The following is a 6,663-nucleotide window of genomic DNA, read 5'->3' on the forward strand; positions in this document are numbered from 1 at the left end:
CATGTCTTGAGACAAATATACTGTGATGAGTCAAGTCATATAGGATATAGCCTTTAGTGCCTTCTTTATAGCCTATGAAAACAGCCTTGCATGCTCTAGGGTCAAATTTTGTTCTATGGGCCATAAGAGATGTAGCATAACATATGCAGCCAAACACTTTAAGGTGCATGAGGGAGGGAGGTTCCTGATATAGAATTTCATATGGGCATTTTAGTTTGAGTAAAGGGGTAGGGAGTCTGTTAATAATGTGGATAGCTTGCTGCACACAAAAATTCCACATGGTTAAAGGCACATTGGATTGGAAATGCAGGGGCCTAGCTACATTAAGGATGTGTTGATGTTTCCTTTCAACAATCCCATTTTGTTGAGGGGTTTCAACACAGAATTTTTGATGTAGAATGCCCTTAGCAGATAAGAAACTGTGTAAGGCTAGAAACTCTGCACCATTATCAGACCTCAAGCATTTTACATGTTTATTAAACTGTTTCTCAACATATGTTATAAAGTTCATAAAGCTATCTCTAGTTTCAGCTTTGGTTTTAAGGAATATCACCCATGTGAACCTAGAGTGATCATCAACTAGAGTGAGAAAGTATTTGTGTCCTATCATAGAGACAGTAGAAAAGGGCCCCCATAAATCAGCATGAAGAATGTTAAAAATATCATTAGTGCAAGTAATACTATCGGGAAAGGGGAGTTTTCTTTGTTTGGCAAAGTGACAAGAATCACAAGGGGAAACATTGTCATTACAAGAAACAAAAGGGAAAATCTTAGCTATGGTTTGTAAACCTTTATGAGATGGATGGCCTAGCCTCATATGCCATATATCATCATCAGTAGATACAAAATTACAGGAAGGAGGAAATATATTGGAATGAAGGACATATAAGCCATATTACAGGTCAGCTATACCAATCGTTTCCATGGAAGGATTCTGCATAATAGAGCAAGAGTTAGCATTGAATTGAACAAAACAGTTGTTGCTTTGAGACAATTTTGCTACTGAGATAAAATTGACATTGAAAGAAGGAATGTAAAGAACATTGTGCAGTGTTAGAGATGGTGTAAGTTTGACAAAACCAGAAATTGAAGCAGACAATTGAGAACCATTGGGTAGAGTGACAGATATAGGAACAATGTTGTGATAACTATTAAAGGCTGAAAGATTAAAGGATATATGATCTGTAGCTCCTGTATCAAGGATCCACAAGGAATGAGGCTTACCATTGGCATTGGATAACAAGGAATTTAGCATAAGAGGAGATGTAGACACTGAATTGGCTGTGGAAACAGGTTGTGAATGCTGAAGCAGTGCCAAAATGTTGTTGTATTGCTCTTGAGTCAACCCATAAGAGGAATTGTTGGAACTTGAACCTGGTGCAGGTATCTCTGATGCAGTGTTAGCTGTTGCTGATTGCTGAGAACTGAATCCATTGCCTTTGCTCTTGTGTTTGAATTCTGGTGGATACCCATGCTTGATGAAACAAGTATCAATGGTATGGTTATTTCTTCCACAATGAGTACAGACACGATTTTGACCTCTTGAACCAGTTGCACCCTGATATTTACCTCTATATGAATTGAATTTGTTTGGCTGAGCATCATGCGATACACTCAAGGCTATACTCTCTTCATGATTGCCAACACTGGGAAGAATTGCAGGGTTGGCATGATTCATTTCTCTTTCTTGCTGAATTACCAGAGAAAAGGTTTTATCAATGTCAGGTAATGGATTCATCATCATGATTTGGCTCTTGGAATGAGTAAATTTCTCATTCAAACCCTTAAGAAATCGAATTACATAGTCTTGATCCCTATATCGACGAATCGATCCCGAAGCACCACAAGAACAGGGAATTGCACAGGAATAAGATGGAATTGGATGATAAGTTTCCAATTCATCCCATAGCACTTTCAAATGAGTAAAATAGTTGGATACGTCTAAGGTACCTTGGCGGAACATGTAGAGGTCTTCTTGAATGTCAAATATACGGAAGATGTCGCTATGAGAAAATCGAACCTGCAGATTCTTCCAAACACCCACAGCTGTGTCAATCCATAGAACTGATCGCGCAATTGGTGCAGAGATTGAACGTTGTATCCAGCAAGAACCATCGTGTTGCAACGGATCCACGGCGCATAAAGAATGTCTGAAACAGAGGGTTTTGGAAGAGTGTCGTCGATGAATTTGTCTTTGTTTTTGGAGATCAACGCGATTTGCATTGAGCGAGACTAGGTGTGGTAATTTTTGTCATCGAGCGGTGAAGAAACGAGAACAAGAGCTGGATTCTCGTTCGGATGCAGGTAGTAAGGGTTAGCAGAGTTGGTAGCGAAATCCGTAAAACTCTGAGCAGCCATTGTTGCAGAGTTAAGGAAACAAGAAGGAAGAAAGGAGAAGAAAGGAAAAAACAATGGCTACCAGAGCTGAGATAGCTCTGATACCATATCAACAGAACATGAACTCATCATGTATGAGATAAAGAACTGGTTGGTTATGCACCAAGAAATCAGTTATGCAGCAAAAGAAGAAGAAGAAAGTAGTTGCATTCAAGAAGAAGAAGAAGAAAAATTACTGTTCCATTGAATGAATAATAATGAGATACAATGTTGTTTATATATACAAGAGTAATGAGTATGGTAAGCTAATGTGGGAATGTTGTACATAATAAGTTGTTAGTTCTAATACTAATCTTACTCCTGATACCTCTCAAGACTTGCAAATTGATATGGTGGTGGTTGGATTTATATAGTGGGTATAAGCCCTCTTAATAACCGCACATTTGAAGAAAAAAATTGTATTATATAGTGGGGATCACAGTAATATTTAACGTGGCAGTAATATATGAAGTATAATTGGATGATTGTGTTTTATCAAGTTTCTACCAACATTGAATGAACCCATTTTTAATTTTGTTTCCACAAATTCCACCAAACTCTGGTAGTTACGTACATTTTGATAGGTTTATAATAAAAGTGAAAAAATAAACTCTGATAGTTAAACGTGATTGTTACACGCAGTTACCATAATTTAGAATTAACTGTCATTCACTTAATAAAAACTGCATCATGTTAATAGTATTTTTTTAAAACAAAATAAATTATATTAGTATTTTTTTAAAACAAAATAAATTATATTTGAAAAGATAAAATGGAAATGAAATTAGGTGAGTCCAAAATCTCTTATTCATATATATATAATTAAGTAATTATAGCAATAAAGTAATGCTGAATAGTGAGGGTGTAAAACTCTAATAACCATATTGATCAACAGTTCATGAAAATAAAATAATTTGTGGCTGCTGGGATTCGAGCCCAGGTCTCCACGGCCACAACGTGGAATTCTCACCACTAAACTACAGCCACATTCGTGTTTGCTATCAATATATTATAGTATAGATATGTTAAATCATATTTTAATCTTTAAGTGATTTATCAAACATTAAAAACGTCTATTTATAAGTCTACCTTTATTATTGTTGTGTCATTAGTCATTACTAGATAGGAGTAATATTTATAAACAATTGCATATTTATCCAAATGAATTCATGGTAAGTTTTAATTTTCAATCCACTTCGACCACCTTTTCACATTCTTTTCCTCTTTCACTCTAACCCCTCTATTATTATTGTTGCACAACGTTATTTTAAAACTTATTAATAAAGACTTGTTTATTACTACAATTTTAAGAATTGAATTTTAGAGCATTACATTTTTTAATAATTTTTTTTAACAGGATTCTTAGAAAAATCAATAGAATAATTGATTAAAACATGTTTTATATATTTTATCACGAAATTTTTATTATTGAGTATGGACATGACCGTCTTTGAGGGTGTGTTAGGCGACCTACCACATATGATCTCTGTTTTTTATTATTTAATTATAATTAAATTAGACTTCATAAAATATTTATCAAATTAAAATTATAATTAAATATGATTTTTATTTATTTTGTCCTTATTAAATTATAACTAATTTAAACAAGTACCTCGAAAAATTTAACACGGCTCTCAATATTTGTGCATATGATTTTGCTCGATTTTAAAAATATTATGTTTTATGTGTTGCATTTAACTATGAAAAATATGGGGTTATTTGAATCAAACTCAAATTTTGGGGTGGGTTTGTTTTAAAATGATGGTTTTAGAATTATCATGTTATATTTCTACTTAAGTGTTTAGTGAAAATTTAAATTTTTTAGGGATAATTGTAAACCTTGTTTATTTTAAAATTCTATAACTCATATTTCCTCTTTATTTTCTTGCTAACTTAGACATTGAAATCATAACCTTGCAAGTCAAACCCATTGCAGCACATTAAGACTTTACTTCATCATTTTATCAAACATTTCTAATTCTTTTTAAATTTTAGAATACTATTAGAAAAAATCATGTATAAATATGGTTTTTAAAAATAAAAAATATCTTAGAATAATTTTTAAAAATTTAAATCCAACAAATTAATCGATGCCTTAATTCTGCTCATGAGAAAATTACTTTAAATCAATTCTACATAATCTCTGAATGAAAATGAGAAAGGAAGTACAAACATTTTATTTTGAATTAAAAAATATTTAATTAAAGTTATTTTACTATTTGAATTGAGATGGTGACTTCATTTTATTTCAAATTTGAATCAACTATGAAAAATAAATAGATTAATTTTAATTTAGGTGCGGAAAAAAATAGTAAACAAAATTTTATTTTTTAAAATAATATTTCATATATAGAAAACAATTTTATACATATTAAACTTTTCTTATTTAATAACAAATGAAATTAATATAATATATCTAATAAGATGGAAAGCAATTTCTCCAATATTTTGTTCCTCTTTAATTTATACAATATATCTATTAATAGTTTTTTAAAGATTTATTAGTAATATCTAAAATTGGATATGTAGAACAGAACTTGAAACAAAAATGGAAAAGAACAAAACTTGAAACAAATGGTGAGGATGAAGGTTCTAAAAGTCCATATGGAGTTAATTTTGAATTTATAAAAGAATTTTGTGTTGACATAAAAACACTATACCAATTGTTCTTTCTTCTTATTTCCGTCTATATTAATTTAAAAATGTTAAGTTTTTGTTTAAATGGATGAAATCGGATGGATCGACGAAATGGAATATAACGTAATAATATTTTATTGTTTGGATCATTTAAAATTCATAATATCCAAATATAGTCTAAGGGTTTTCCTTTCTCACGCCCTTTGACACTCTCCATTAAATTGCAACTCACATTCCCGAAATATTATCTCATTTGAAATGATTCTCACCCTCGTTCGAAACGATTCTCAACCTCATTTATCTCTCTTTACAATTTGGTTCCTTCATCGTTTTTGCATCACCCCTTCTAATCGATGCATTTTTACTTCCTTAACATTTTCATCAATTTGTTTTTAGACTTTAAATCAATTAGCTATGCAAATTCAAACACAAATTAATTTACAAATATATTTGTTTGACTTAAATGCACTTTGAGTTCCCCTATTTTGATATTTTTAAATTTTTATTCCCCAATTTCAAAACTCAACTTTACTTCCCTTTGGATTTGTTTGACCTCCCTCCATTTTTGCAGACGTGAAAGTGATGACTAAGATATTAAATTTATTTTTAATGACGCGACAATGATGATTAGGATGTTTTATTAATTGATATTTTTATAGAATAAATTAATAATTAATAAGTTTAATTAGATTTTTAAAAAATTAATTAATTAAAATTTTGATAAAAAAATTGTTGGGCCTAAAGCCCATGTCATAAATGCACAAATCCAATAGTCAAGTTGACACTAGCCCTTATATAAATGAGCTTTATAAATATTATTATAATAAAATTTGTTCAACAATCAAATGTGAGACTTTAATGAGAAACAAAACCAACAAACAGTTGCACCTACAACCCTGGCTTCTTTTTTAGCTTCAAACAACCGCACTTAGAGCCCTTTCAGAGAACCAATTTTGAGGCATTTAAGAGCTACAAACATCAACGTGGTTTATTGTTGTTTCCTTTGATTGCACCTTTAATGGTGTTTGAAACATTTCATGGAAATCAAGTGTCGCATAATTAAATCAATTTAATTTTATTAGTTATTCTTTCTAGTTAGACATTGATTAATGTGGAATTGTTCTTATAAGTTCGAAGGGCTAAAAAACCAATGGAAATAAAGAGTTGATATGATAATTAAAGAATCACATAACTAGAAATGTAAATTGACTACCACTAAAAAATTATTAGCTTAATTGCAACTTTGGTCCCCCTATTTTCTCTTTTTTTTTTTCACCAAATTTAAAAACCAGGATTTTAGTTCCTTTTTAATTATTTTTTTTGGATTTTAGTCCTCTTTCTAATTTTGGACTAATTTTTAATAATGTGGCATTGTTAGTGATGACTTGTCAGTCTCAAGTTGACCAAATATATTTTCACGTCATTTTAATCCATTTAAAATTAAGTTATTTCATTACATTTACTGTCATTTTAATCCATTTAACATTAAGTTATTTCATTACATTTACTATTATTTCATTAATACTTATAATTTTGTTAATTAACTTATTAAAAACTAGAATAAGAAATTTCAACATTTAACACATTGAACTCGACTTGCAAACACGAATAAGAACCCTAACTTTACATCTCCATCTCCATTGCCATTTA

At 30.8% G+C, this 6,663-nt stretch overlaps 1 non-coding gene across 1 annotated transcript; it reads right to left on the reverse strand.

Moving 5' to 3' along the window:
• Nucleotides 1-3,291: 3,291 nt before the first annotated feature.
• On the reverse strand, nucleotides 3,292-3,363 carry TRNAH-GUG (transfer RNA histidin (anticodon GUG)). Its single transcript has one exon. It is a non-coding gene; the product is annotated as a tRNA-His (tRNA).
• Between the last annotated feature and the right edge of the window lie 3,300 nt (nucleotides 3,364-6,663).

Source organism: Lathyrus oleraceus, chromosome 2, assembly GCF_024323335.1.
Source record: "Lathyrus oleraceus cultivar Zhongwan6 chromosome 2, CAAS_Psat_ZW6_1.0, whole genome shotgun sequence".
Taxonomy (NCBI): Eukaryota; Viridiplantae; Streptophyta; class Magnoliopsida; order Fabales; family Fabaceae; genus Lathyrus; species Lathyrus oleraceus.